The sequence below is a fragment of the Anser brachyrhynchus genome (genome assembly GCF_964034855.1).
Source record: "Anser brachyrhynchus genome assembly, chromosome: 1".
Taxonomy (NCBI): Eukaryota; Metazoa; Chordata; class Aves; order Anseriformes; family Anatidae; genus Anser; species Anser brachyrhynchus.
The window spans coordinates 73,509,261-73,524,570 of NC_137694.1; positions in this window are offsets into that span (position 1 = coordinate 73,509,261).

Consider the following 15,310-nt stretch of genomic DNA (forward strand, 5'->3'; position numbering starts at 1 on the left):
AAGAGTTAGCGGAAAAGGACTGCTGTGGGGCGAATAGTATAAGAAGGGAGCCTGTCCTCAGTATGGGATGCAACACGACATGATGAAGTTCGGTCATCAATAAAGTAGTAGCAGTTACTGATCCTAAAAGAACCCTGGTGTCCGTGTGGTCATTACGCCACAAATGGCACCCGAACAGGGACCTGAAGAAAACGAACAGAGACCTGAAGAAAACAGGAACAGGGACATGAACAACAGGAACAGGGACAGGCTAACAGAACAGGGACCAGGACAGGAACAGGGACATTGATCGCCTAATGAAGATGGGTTCGGCCAAACTCAGCAAACCGCTCTAAGAAGCTCGTATAGAAAGTCGCTGGAAATAGGTGCACCGGAGCTGGAAGGAAGCTCAAGCTGAGAGAAGTGGACCTGCACACACAACTGCCCCTCGCTGGCCGAAGCCCTGGAACTCTCCGGTGTTTGTAATCAAGAAAAGGAATGGAAAATGGAGACTGTTATATGATCTGAGAAAAATTAATGAAGTCATGGAAGATATGGGAGCACTTCAACCAGGATTACCATCTCCAACTATGCTCCCTCAGTCATGGACATTAATAGTAATAGACTTAAAGGATTGTTTGTTAAACACTTGCCAGAATTCGGAAAACTTTGCCATGTTTATATTTCAGTTGTTACCTTTTCTGATTGTACATATGTATAGGCGTAGGTTTCTTATGAATATGTAAAAGCAATGTTCTATATATTTAGAAAGTTTGATGGTTGTGTGTGCGTGTTAGTAGAATGTAGACTCCCTGCACACCCAGCGCTGTTTACTTGCCTTTTATAAATATTACTAAATTCAGATTGAGTTGTATCTTCATTTATAACAGCCAATAGAATCCTTTTTGTAGCTTGCAGATTTGCATGAGAGAATTGAGGCCGTGAGATCCTGAGTTCATTGACACCTACACCATAATCTCTAATTTTAGTAAGATTAAAAGTTCCTACATATTCTGCCATACTACAGTTGACAGGTTCCTGGGCTAAATAACTAAGTGGACCTGTAGCTATGCATGGAGTTTTATCATTTAAGCATCTGGTGTATATGTTAACATTTTCATGTGGGAGTAGTTCAAATCTCTCCCCTAGATGTTCACGATCATCCTTGCCAAATGGACATGTTCCATTTCTTGGGTGCGCAAAGTTCAATGTCCAATTCATACTGGGTATGCCCCATACGGGGAGTTCTAGGTTGCCTCTAGGCAGCACTGTGCACACCCAACAGTCAGAAAGGTTGAAACTATCACTCACTGCCTGGGTGAGTTTCACATAGGTATTGTGCACCCACTGTTCAGTTTCCTTGACCAATGATACCATTAAGACCGTGAGAAATGTAACCTTCCAGGTTGCACCTGAGTAACCTTCCATGGGGTCTTGGGTGCCTTTTTCACTCTGTTGTGATAGATCCAGGCATTCTGCTCCTTGATTCTGATTGCTGTGACCTGGAACGGTCCTTCCCACTGTGGTTTCAAGGTCTTCTCTGCAAGAGACTTTACATACACACAATGTCCAGGTTGTATATTGTGCACTGGTCCATCTAACCCTCTACCCCGAGTCCCACTCACATGCTTTCAAATTTCATCGAGCTGTTTACCTAAGGCCACCATATAGGAGGTCATAATTTCATCCCCAGCTTGCATGGATATCCCTCTTTGTATTCTACAGGGTCATCCATATAAGATTTCAAAGGGGCTTAGCCCTTCCTTTGCCCTTGTTCTAATTCGTATATGCAAAAGGGCTAAAGGAAGAGACTGAGGCCAGGCCAAATTTGCTTCCTGTCCCAATTTTACAATTTGCTGTTTGATTAAGTGGTTTATTTTTTCTACTTGGCCACTTGACTGGGGGCAATATTGGAGTATGAAGTTGCCAGTCTATACCCAAATGGTGGCTAATTTGTTGTACCACTCTTGAGATAAAGTGTGGTCCCCTGTCAGAGGATATAGTTGCTGGAACTCCAAAACGTGGTATTATTTCTTGTAGTAGTATCTTAGTTACCTCCCGAGCCTTGGCTGTTCTGGTTGGAAATGCTTCTGGCCATCCTGAAAAGGTGTCAGTTAATACCAATAAATACTGGTACCCCCCTTTTCTTGGGAGTTCGGTGAAATCAGTCTGCCATTGTTGTCCAGGCCCATTTCCTTTTCCAATTTGGCCCATTTTTGGCTTGGGAGTGTTCTTGGGATTAGTCTGGAGACAAAGATCGCATTGCTGAGTTACCTGACTTACTGTGGTATACAAATTAGGCCCTATCCATTTTCCATTAAAAAACTCCTATGCTACCTCAGCTCCCCAGCATGCTTTATTATGTTCTCCAGTTACCATTCAATTTAATATGGTATCACAATTCTCCCATCATTTATTTACGTTAAACCTGTAGGTAACATTTTCTGTTTACATCTTAGAATATTCTACTTCATTTTCTAAAGCTTTTGTTAATGCCTGATTTTCTGTTCCTGGTACTAGTGCCAAAATTTGACTCTCAGATGCCCGTTCAGCCACCCCTTTGGCTCCAGCATCAGCCAATCTATTTCCCCTTTCAATATCAGCATCCTCTGCTTGATGTCCTTTACAGTGCAAAATGGCAACTTTAGTAGGCAGGTATACTGCTTGGAGTAATTTCAGTATCTCTTCTGCATGTTTAATTGAGGAAGATAAAAGTCCTCTCTCCTTCCAGATTTCCCCATGTGCATGCACCACACCAAAGGCATATTTCAAATCTGTCCAAATGTTTGCCAGTTCAAAAGCTCTTATCAAGGTGATGATTTCCACCTTTTGGGCTGATGTTTGTTACCGCATATCCTGTGAGGCGAAGTCCCTGGCAGACGAAGCTGCTGCCATCTATATACCAGTCCTCCTCATCTTCTAGGGATGTATCCTTTAAGTCTGGTCAGCTGGAGTATACCGTGTCCATGGTCTTGATGCAGTCATGAATGGGTAATCTGGAAACTCTGTTACTAAGGAAAGAGGCTGGGTTCACAGTATTAGTGCTGAAAAAAATTAGTAAACTAATAGCCCATTATACACATTCCTTTTCTTCTTCAGTGGCTACCATTAGCGTATTGCTACAGTGTCCCCTTTTCCCGAAGAGGTATTTCAAGCTTCAAGATCACAGTTCCCGAAAATGGTGGGGCTATTCTTGAACCCCTGTGGTAACACTGTCCACGTAAGCTGAGTTTTCCATCCTCTGTTAGGATATTCCCATTCAAAGGCAAAGAGTTTCTGGCTTTCAGTTGCCACGGGCAGGCAGAAAAAGACGTCCTTTAAATCTAGTACCATGAACCAAACTTGTCTGTTTTTCTTAGTTTGTAATTCCAATCATTTTTCCCAATTTAAATTTCAAGCACTGCAAAAAAAACCCCGCCTTTTCCTGTTGGCCAGTTGCTCCTATTACATTTACAGACTAATTAACACAGAGAAAGAAGCTTCTGTAACCAACAAAAAATTCAAGCCTCTTTCTTCGTTTCCTAGCTTTATTTCAACTAGTGGACCTGCTAGGGTAGATGCCCCAGGTCCCCATCATTCCTGACTGTTGTAAGTTTATCTTGCAGCCTAAGACAATTTCTTTCTGATATCAGGGGCTGATTGCCCTAGAAAGAGGCTAGCCAATTGTCTCTGTTTTCTGAAGCCAGGTCCAAATTTTTTGTCTGTTTGTTTGTTTGTTTTTTCTTCATTGCATTTCAAAGTTGGTCCAAAAAATCAAAAATTCCATAGGGGTTTCTTTTGGACCTTGTTGGAACAGATTCTCAATTCCCAATTTAACCAAATTTTAGTTCCCTCTAAACTCTTTACATTCCTGATGGCCTCATCGTTAAGAGTCCGATGTTATCACCAACCATGGGGCTTGTCGACCCCCATGGCCACACTCCCACATCTCCCCCTTCTTTATTAACATCAACCATCTTCTTGACACGAATTTTTACTCTTGGTAATAACTGGTACAATAGAAGCAGGCTGGGAAGGTTCAGGGTTAATAGCACAGCACAACTGTTATTTTAGAATGTTGTAAGAGGAATACAATACTTAAGGCTTGGAAGTTTACTGTTGAGTAAAGTCAAAAAATTACGAGCCCTCCGGTGAAACATTTAATCCAGATTTGGGCACTAACATTTCAGATTGATGCAAAATATCCACATGATCGTAAGAAATTATAAAATTGAAGAACAGATGACCGATGAAGCAAAGTCAAAATAATTGTTTGTTTGATGTAGAAAAGTAAAGAATTGGGGGGTAAAGGATGATTTATCCCCCAACATGTTGCCAGGAAAATAGTAAACCCTCCTGTATTTCTGCTGAGGGATGAGTAAGTAGTAATAGGCTTTATTTATAGCAAGGGAAAGTAGAAGTTGACATAAGAAATTATGTAAGTATAATTAAGTACTATTATAGGCTACCAAGGAAAAATCACATCATCAGAAATTTTGATTATGTGTTAATGACAAGTATCTTCCTGTTACATTTTGTATAATTTCTGAAGGTCTTGCCTGGCATTGCCCTTCTATTACATTTAGTTAAGATGTACTTTGAGCAAAGGCATGTGGAGGATACACAGATACAACTCCAGGCCAATCTGGTTGCAAAGCAAAACAACATGTGTGACAACATAATAACTGTCAAGCAAAATGCCTATGGAAACCTTAAAATGAACAAACTTACACCAAAATATATCTAATTCTGTTTCAGAAAGAATGTACTGATTAAGAAATGCATGAGAACATACAACATTTTTCTTACCAAACAACAAATTTCTAAGGACAACTCCCACGTGATTTATACAAACACTGGCTTTGTTATGTTGTCTTCCTACTTGCTTCTGTTTTTCTGTTCATTTTCTTCCGGGATGCTGTCAAAATGCTGTACTCTGTGTTCTCTGAGGTGGGGACCTGTACAGCTGATTTACATGTGCAGTTTCTCAGTGATGTCCGCAGTGAACATTATCAGTTCAGATCACAGTGCCTCTTAAACAGATAAAAACATTATCAGTTCAGATTATAAAGCTTTTAGCCTTATAAAACTCTGTTTTTGTTAGCTTTGTACAGCACCCAGGACATTGGAATCCAAACAGAGGAAGTGCTCATCTCTGCATAATAAATGCACATAAGAGTACTCACAATAGGAATATTCTCTGCCACACCTACTCTTTAAGACAGGTTTTTAACACAGCTAATATGATGCTATATAGGATGCCATTTGCTCATAAACGAGTTATGCTACAGGTTGAAGTGGGCCTTACAGAACTTGTTTGTCTTAAAGACTGGAGCACAAACTGGAGCTAAAGTAACATGGGAAAAGAAGAGCTGATATTTTGGCATAGATGCATAAATGTGTATTTTTCTGTTCCTGCGTATTGATCATTTTGACTAAATTTTCAGGAGTGGTTTTGTGTGAGTTGCTTGCTGGTCCCAATTTCTGGTATACTGAACACTCAAACACTGGCAGAGATAGTGACGTGTCCACAAGCAAGTCATCTGATGTCTCTAGTCACCTTTGAAACATTCATTTATGAATACATTTTGCCTGGTTTATATACTTACCTTGTAGTACATTGTGATAAAGAATTGCATAAAATTATAAAGCTGTCTGTTTCTAAATAAATTTTACTGTAAATTGAGTCATCTCTGCTTTATGTAACTTTGCTATTGTTACAATACATGAAAGTTATATTCTGTTTTCTTCCCAGTGCTTTCTTGTACCAAGTCTTGAAATACTGCCACCTGATGCATAATGCAATTTTCACTGAATGCAATAGCACTATTTTTAGGTCTTGAATCTGCAATGCTAGCACATTTGAGCAGTCTTAAACTCAGTGGGCCTTTTGACAGATGTGGGTGTTAAGAGGCTCAGGGTCTTACTTTGAGAGGTTCTGAACTGAAGTAAGCTGTGTTTGTAGTCCGCTATGTCCAGACAAACATCTACTAAAATTATTGCTGTAGTTAGACCTCAGTGGGCAGAGTTAGACCTGTGGATAGACTTTATTTAAGCTTTCAAGTGAAAGTAAAAACTGAAAGCTGAAGTACTTAATTTTTTTATTATTATTATTATTTTTTATTTTTATTTTTATGTTAACCATCAACATTGAAAGTAGGACTGAGCTCCCCACTTGTTTATATGCTTCAAGAAATCACATACTTTTGAGAAAAGAGATAAGTGTCTCAGAGACCTTGCAATCCTTTATGTAGTAAATTGAGCCTCTTTGATTTTCATGGGAGAGCAGACCTGTGTATCATTTTGTAGAAGTCACAAAAGATTCCCACCCAGTGAAAGCAATCCTGTGCTTTTGTAATGACTGATTATTTTCCAGCATGGGAAATCAAAGTACAGTAAATGAAAATACTTTTTTGCTTGCTAAGTGAGCTGAATTGTCTCACTAACACCAACAGGAACTCCAATGTTTACAGTCCATGCAGTTCTCTTAAAATCAGCATATCCTGTTAGAAAAGCCTCAAAATCCTTCCTGTTCATTATTGTAACGTTCTGAGATCAGACTACCTCCAGCATAGCCCCACTGGGGCAACCCAACCTGTTCAAATAGAGATTGCATCCAATTGCTGTCTGGCAGGTAGGCGCTGGCACCAGTCTTCCACTGAGCAGAAAGTGAGAGAAAGGGTGTTTGGGGGTGCCTGCACCCCAGCCAGCCCTAGCTGCCAGCTGGCCCTCTGGGTCCCTCTGCCAGCTGTCACATGCAAGAGCAACCCTGTGACTCGCTTGTGCACTGCAGACTCAGAGAACCGTAACCTGCTCTTAGCAGATTTTGGCACAATTCTGACCCACAAAATGTTTGAACTAGCTCACCGAAATGCACAAGTGGACAGATGCAGTCCTAGTGATATGGGAAAATTTCCCTGGAGAGTTTGTTTGGGAAATATTCAGGATAGATCCAATTAAAACCCTAAATGCAAACTTGTGCTACAGAAATATTAATTCACTCCAACATTTTTAGTTAAGCTCTTTCTTCAGCCAGGTTGAGCCAAGCCTCAGGACTGCAGCTATTCTAAAGCACTGTGAAAATGTAAGCCAGGTGTCAGTAGAAATGGTTGTGATTTAAGTCCCATTGTAGAAAACACTATATAATGTCTTGTTCTAGCAGCAAAAATCATCAGAAATAATCTTATGAGACAAGAAAAATATCCGCAGGCAGGGCTTTGTGTCCAACTCTGTCTTCAGCCTGAATGCTGAAAATAAAGATTGTAATTTTGTCTTGGCAGGGGGCGGAGAGCATGTAAAGAGGAACTGAAAGACAAATCTAGCATTGCCCTTGCAAGACACTATTTAAACCGAAAAGGTCACTGCCCACATGATTGCATCACTCACCATGCCATGTTCATGTATGGTATGAGGCTTTGACAGGTCATCTGTTTTTACAGAGGGTGAGGCATTTCAGGTGTAGTTTGCTGAAAAAATGCCAAAATATTAAATACAGATATAATGTTGAAAAGTAATCAATGGGAAGGAAAGAAAAGGAAAAAAATCTTTTTAATACATTTTTATTGAAATAGATGTTTTCTCCACTGTTTACACATTTTATTATTCCAGGAGTGTAGCTTTTTAAACTGCTTTGTCTGTCAACTCTCATTCATTGTAACTAAAGCACCCATAGTGCTTAAGGAAAGGTCCGTTTATAAAATGTTCTTGCAATAAGAATTTTTTTCTGGGGTCACTTAGTAGGATTCTAGGCATTTACTGCTTCTGGTTTTTATGCTTGTACGGTTGGACATTTTTCTCTGGAAGGTCTTTGAGAAATCACTAGCAAGTATTTTAATTGGAAATGTGTTTGTTATGCTGTATAAGGACTCCTGGTCTACGCTATGTGAATGACTCGATGATTAGAAAATATTCAATGCTGTGTAGTTATACAGGGGTTAGAACCTACAGTTCTGTTGGCAGGTAACAAACTCGGTGTTGATCCAGGGTTAGAGTGTCATTCCAGATTTTCTTCTTGTCATTGTCTCTGTTTTGCAGTATTTATCTGTTAAACCTCCAAGTACCTCAATATAACTATCCATAAAATGGGTTTGCTTTCTTGGCTGTTTCTTTCCAGTCCAAAAATGACAAAGAGGGAATTAAACAAATATGTTCCAGCAGTGAATTGGATTTGCTAAAATGTCACCATCAATCTCATAATTAGCCCCTCAGAATACCATGTTCTCTTGGTCTTCAGTAAGAAAGAATATGAATGGAAATGAAATGCAGCTCATATTATTTCTAAACAACAGAAGAACACAATTACAAAGTCAGGGCCCATGTGAGAAATCTCTTACAGAAGCTGAATTTTAAAATATTGATTTATTTAGAAATATGAAAGTTGATGAAAAGAATGAGAAAGAAATATAATTCTTACAGAAATATTAATGCTTGTGTTTAAAAATAAACGGCACTTGCATGTGAATACCCAAACTTTTTTTCCTGAGTATGGCTAAGAAACTGCAACGTTTCTTCCAGTGGCCTGTAAGGTGTGTGGACTACAGCTGTTAGCCAGTAATCTATTTACATTTATTTACACTTTTTATTTTATTTACATTTATTACATTTATTTACACTATTTATTTATTTACTTAGGCCTGAAACCTCTTTCCTGTGTTTTCAAAATATTTTTTTTTGCACTTCTGCTAAAACCAAAGTGTCTTGAACACAGCTGTTCTCACCAGTGAGGAAGACCTTAGAGAATGAATGAGAACTTACCTTTTTTTTTACAATGCTTTTGGAGGGAATGAGCACAACTGTCATTCCTGTAGACTCCTGGTACGATTGTCCCTGCTATAAAATATTTCTAAAGTGTTGTGTTCATCTTCAGTGCTACCAAGCACCAAAGAAGGCTGTGTAGACTAGTTAGCACAGAATTTAGGTTTCTAAGGGAGTGTAAGTCACGTTCATCACTGCATCAGAGAGTTCTAGAAGATATAACACCCATTTCCCCAAGGATGCAGAGCTCTACATCTTGAAGAGGGTCTGTACAGCAGAGGAGCTGTCTGAGTTATTAATAGTTCAGTCCCTAAAATATTCCAGTTGACATGCCTTTTCTGAAAAGAAAATAAATGTTTTTATTCATTTTTTGTGTGTGTTTTAACAGAGAGGGGAGGGGAGAGGAGGGAAGGGGGGAGGGGAGGGGATTCTTTGCATTCTTCCTTATATTGTTGGGGGAAGCAATTGGCTTCTGCTACTTCAACTAGAAAAATGCCTGTGGAAATCTCATCCTTGTTCATAAAGAGATTTCTTTGATGCCATTATCAAGATTCTTCTGTTATTAGAACTCTACTTTATCATCATCACTGTAATATTAATTACTTACTTCAAAGTGAGGTCATTAGCCCTAATTAATATTTACAAACACAGCACTATTGAGGTGAAACATTATGAAGAGTTGGAATATTTTGTCATAATAATATATCTCAGCACTCCAAGAGTGCTTACAACACTCTTCTGCTCAGTCTTAGCTGCAAAATTGTCCCAACTATCAAATTTTCTCTTTCTCTTAACTCTCCAGTAAATTCTGCTCTACCAGACTTCAAACAAATGATTAGTTTGTACCAACTTTGCAGATCTTTGCAGCAGTAACTTTCTTAGTTAAAAAATACTAATTACTTGAACTAATTTTCACGTGTAAGCTTTTTCTCATTTTACAAACATGTCATATTTTTCTCTGCATCTCCATAAACTTTCAGGAAACCATCAGGTTTATTAACATTTTCTATATTTATAGAAAACTATTTCTTTATGAATATCATATTATGTTATTATCTACATATGACAGTTTGTAGAAATACAGAGCCTAATTCTACCCACAGTGAGATTGTGGGCTAAGAGCCTAACTGTAGAGAAGCAATATTTCTGTATTTCAGTGTCCAGATGGCTAGAATGTTTGTATGGGATTTTTTTATTATTGTTGCTGCTTTCCATCTTCTCAGTTAGAAATAAGAGTTGTTATTCTAAGCCTATTCTAATCCCACAGTAATTGTTAGAAAAACGAAATTCCATCTGCTATTGACTGAAGGAAGATGGGGGAAATCAACAGAAAACCCCATTTGCTAGGGAGCATTCTATGCTGCCTAGTTCTGAGCCAAAAAACTCAAGCCACTCTGTGTGAAGAACTTTGTATAGCTGATGATTTAACCTGCTGGACAGACAGGCAGGTGCACATTTATTGGAGAATCTTTAGCTGTTCATATGTTTGGTTTTTTTGTTATGTCCTAGTTACTAGCCATAAAACTTCTAAAAGTTTTAGCAAAGTAAGAGCAAGTTTGCCATTCAACAAACTCAGACTTTGTATATTCATTTAGGTAAAGACACGCTAAATCAAGACAAGGCTTCTCACTTCATACAAATATCTTAGCTGTCATGTATGGGCAGACTTGCAAAAGCCCCAGGTATACTGCAATTAGTTCAGTGGAATTTGTACTGTTGGGTGTTTTTTTTTCTTTCTTTGTTATTGTTTTTTTATTTCCCATTAAATATGGCCTTGTTTCGAAGATTCTGAGTGCATATTTGTGTAGACTCACAAAACCCTGGGGACTGAGAATGGCAATGATACCTTTTGTCAGTAAATTTCCCCATGAATATCTTTCATGATCACACTGGTATATTTTATGTCACATTGCTAGTCCTGGACTGAGCCCTGCTCGTCCTTTGTCAGTCTTTTCCTGACTTCCTGTGGCTACAACAGTGTAATGTTGACCACATAAAACTCTTATGTCAAATTTGTTGCTCTTGTGTGGCTTTTTGTGCGTGCTATAAATTCTATAAATCTTCCTTCATAATCATTACCCTCTAAATGATACCACTGTAAAATTGCATATTTATATTTTTGGTGCTACTATAAATCCTTGAAGCCTTTTATAGAGGTCTTAGGGATATTTAAGCAATTGGGCACCTGAAGGGACTCAGTTATCAGTCCCACACCTTGACATTTCTGGCAGAGCTCATACCTCCTCCCATATTTCCCAGAACTCTAAAACTTTAACATAATCACCGAACAGTCTGACAACCTGTCTTCTTCATCTCTTTCCTCTTCTGCACCGTTGTTCCTTGCTACCAATTCATCCTTCCCTAGCAAGATTCCTGTTGAATCCAAGCTCAGAGAGGGCCACTTACATTGGTTCTGTGTTCCCTGCATAGATTGGTGTTAATGAAAGTTTGGAGGAAGATGTATGATCTTGACTGAACTCTACAAGCAAACTTCACCTGAGTAGGCTTCCTCAAAAATAACTACGTATTTTGAGGCACGCACAAATATTGACTATCAGAGAGGTCCAGCCATATGTTGTATTTCCCTGTCCTTCATACCTAGTCCACATGGGGGCACTCTGCTGTGAGAAAGTTGTCTGTCTTCTGCTTTGCTCAGCAACATGAAGGTCCCTTTGCTCCATCCCATGCCATAGGGGTTCCACCTGGTCTAAAACCTAATCCATTGATTGTGATGATGAACAGCTCTGTGCAAATGACTGCTGCCGCTGACTTAGGTTGCCAGAGTAAGCCATTTCCCTCATGGCTGGAGTCTCTCTTTTATTGCAGTAAATACGATTAAGGCTCTCAAGTATTAGCAGCCTGGGCCTCTGCATATGCTGTAGGTGCATAAGCCCTTGTCAGCTCTAAGTGCTCACAGAGGCCAGACACTGACTTGGGTTGCTCTAAAGTAGTCATCTTATCGTCAGTTCAATAGGTTTCTAGATGCTACTAGACAATATTGACTGTATCTCCGTTTGATTATAATGCAACCTTATAGGCAAAGTGCATACTTAATTACCTGCATGCAGATACCTACATGTATGTGTCTTCGTCTCAAAACTGAACCCTGCCTGTAGCCTCTCTGTTACAGCCTTTTATAGCTCATTTTGCAGCAGGTATGGAATTTGACACAGTGACTCATTCCTCCTCTCGTGATGGCAGAATGCAATTTATGGTCCTTCTGCAGCTTTCTATAGAATCTCTTCCCTGAGACACCAAACGTGCCTGTCTGTTTAAAAAACATGCACTTCTGTCTGCCTTTGTTCCACTGTAGATATAAGGTGCCTGCAAACACTCACAGCACCCACAAATTGTTGGCTTTTGTCTTGCTTGACTTGAATCTATGTTTCTCTCCCAAGGTAATAGAAGAGTCCATGGTAAGGGGCAATATAAGGCAGAAAGTGGTACCTACCCCTTGCAGAGGTAGTCTGAGTTTTTCAGTATTCCAGAAAATTTGTAGCCTTGTCTTTTTCTGGGGCTTTTTAACAAACTGGTTACAGACTGCCTTAAACTTTAGAGTGTTGGTGCACTGTTGACCACAACAGTAATGAGCCATGCAGCTTTTGAAATGTAATGAAACTCAAAGTTTGTTGTTGTTGTTGTTGTTGATGTTTTAATTCTTATCATTGTACTAATTCAAAATACCATTTACTCCAGGGGAAATAAGCAAAGGCAAGAGCAAGAAAAGTTAAAAGTGCCAAGTAAGCTATATAAATATATATTTTTTTCTGATTTGTCTCTTAACTTCAATACTTTTTTTTTTTTTTTTTTTTTTTTTTTAACAGAGCTTACAGGGTATCTTAGCGATTAATATGAGATTTTTCAGTCACTCCAGAGAAAAACCTCTTGCAAAGCTGAAACAGCAAGAATAGATAGCATAAGAGAAGTTATGAACTTTAAAAATTTGAGATATTAGGCTTCTTACAAATGAATGTTTATTTTTGTCCTCATTGGACTTAGCTTTGCAAAAGCAGTGATAAATATTTAGCAAGGTGTTTATGGATATCTTTAAGTCTCAAAAATAAATTTCTGTACAATAATCATCCACGAATACCATCCAAGAATAATGTACAATACCATCCAAGAATAATGAATGTTTTCCCCATAGTAACCTACTTATCCTATCAATAGGATCCCCAGACCCAGAATCAAATCAAATACTTGTAAGACTCATTTACTAGGGTAGACAGCAAATTAGACATTTTTCTGGGGGAAGAAATGTCACTGAAAGAATTGGTGAAAGATTTAGGAGTTTGAGGAGTCTATAGGTAATGTTTCTGCTGGAGTACCTCAAGGTTCTCAACAACTGTCAGTACCATCCATAGTCTTTGCACTGGTGTACGGTCAGTCCACCTTTATTTTATCCAGGGGTGGATTATAGGGGTTCCTGGGTAATTCATGCTGCAGATGTGCAATACTCAAGCTTATGAGGCACCTTGCATCTAAAAGCAATACGCTTTCATATTTCATTTCACTGTCTGCTCCAATCATCTAATTTATATAGGTGTCATGTCATCTGTGTTGCTCTACTCTGTGCAAGGGTATGCTGTCTAATGACCAGTTCTGATGATGAGTTAAGAAACATGGAGTTGGAAGGAAGAGGAGAAGTGATTTGCTAAGAGAGACATCTTGAAACTCTGCTTTTAGTTTCTTTGGTTTTTAGTTTTTGGCTTGGTTTGGTTGGTTGGTTTTGTTTTTGTTTTTACAGCTATTAGTATTATTCAGTACTCATACTCATTTAGGCACAGTAATAATTGATTTAATTTACAGCCACAAGAGTGTCAGACATCTGCAAATCATAATCTTTGATCTGGCAATGCAAAAAGAGAAAGATGCTAACAGTGATCACTTGTAAGAAAATCTGCATTGAATACTTTTGAGTAAGAATTTACAATTTCAAATGGACTTAAAGCCTCAACATTTTTCGTATTTAAAATTCACTGATAAGTACTTCAGAGATACTTCAGAGTGCCAGAAATTGCAATTGGTCCCTAAAATCCAATACTACTAGAAAGATGCAGGGAGGCTGCCCAGTTCAACATTAGCCTCTAGAAAGCGTGTTCCACAAGTCATACTCCTTGCTAGTCTTGCCCCCTCTGTTGGATTCAATGCCTCAACTCAGCATTTAAAATGAGTGGATTCTTTTGATTTCAGGTCTCCAGCAGCCACTCTTCGTATTTACTTCGTATTTACTATATATTTGTGAGAAGTTTGCTACTCAGGAGACAACCAGGCATGCTCTTGTTAAGAAATATTAAAGGAAAAAAAAAAAGGCAAGGAGAAAATTAATTATTTTATTTTTAGAACAGGATTTGAGTTGCTATGATTCTATGAATAGGCTTGAGTCTCTCACAGAATGAGGAAAAACCCCACAGATTTATGAGAGTATCATCCACCTTGTGTGTAGAATGAGGTGGGTTTCTGTTGGAAGCAAATCTAAAGATGATGTCAAAGGATACTACGAAATGTTTCCTAACATAGGGTATCCATAGTACACAGTAGCAGTCCTGTGATACGTGACAGCTGTTTTCTACAAGGCAGTGAACTTGAAGGTGGTATAGAGGATACTGGGATGCACGTGTTTTTGTGGATAGTGTCTGCTGTTATACAGCTACGCAGTATACCTCATAGACTAGTATGGACATGTTCTTTCAGCTGATTTAAAACCCCTTCTATCTGTCAACAAATACCTGATAAAATATTTATGTGTGCTGTTTCTTGACAATATTGTTGTACCTGCAGCCCAACATGAACAGTCTCCAATTCTGTTTTATAGTAAAATTATATAAATACAGTAATTATATAAATTATATAAATATAGTAAAACACTCATCTTATCTTTGAGGCTGAACAATGTTTCATATGACACAGTTTCGCATGTCTTTTTTTGCAGGGCTTTTTGTGCTATGTTTACAATGAGAACAATATTTGTTCTGAATTCTGTAGCTATGGATGTTTTGTTATGATGAAACAGACATTTCTTTACACCTAGAAATAACAGTACATCTATGATGTAGGCAGCCTTAGATTTATAGTGTCCTTAAATACTCATTTTCTTGCTTTTAAGTACTTGGCTTTTCTAAAGGAGGTGGTGATAGATAACTACTGTTCACACAGATATAAGGGGAGGGATCTGGACCAGTGCTTTGCACTTCACTTTAGTATTTTTATCTGCATTTAATCTGACTGCAAAGATCTCCATGCATGTGAAAAATGTATCTTTGTGCTGTTAACCTGTTTTATGATATGCCTGCAAAAATACAGAGATTTCAGCAAATGTAAATGCATCACACTATATATATCCTCTATACATTTGTTTCCAACAGATAATACCTTTTTGGCTTTGTTCTTTTTTAGCAAGTTGCTCAATTACCAAGGAGAGTGTGTGTGTGTGTCAAATTTCTCTTAGATCTTGATATTTCCTTCCTTCCTTTTTTTTTTTTTTTTTAATTTTGAAAAAAAAATATTTATAAGTTTATGATAAAATGTTTTCTAATAAATTTCAAAGTGTAGAAAATTATTTAAAGCATTTTTATCCATTCTTGGGAAACTAGCTCTT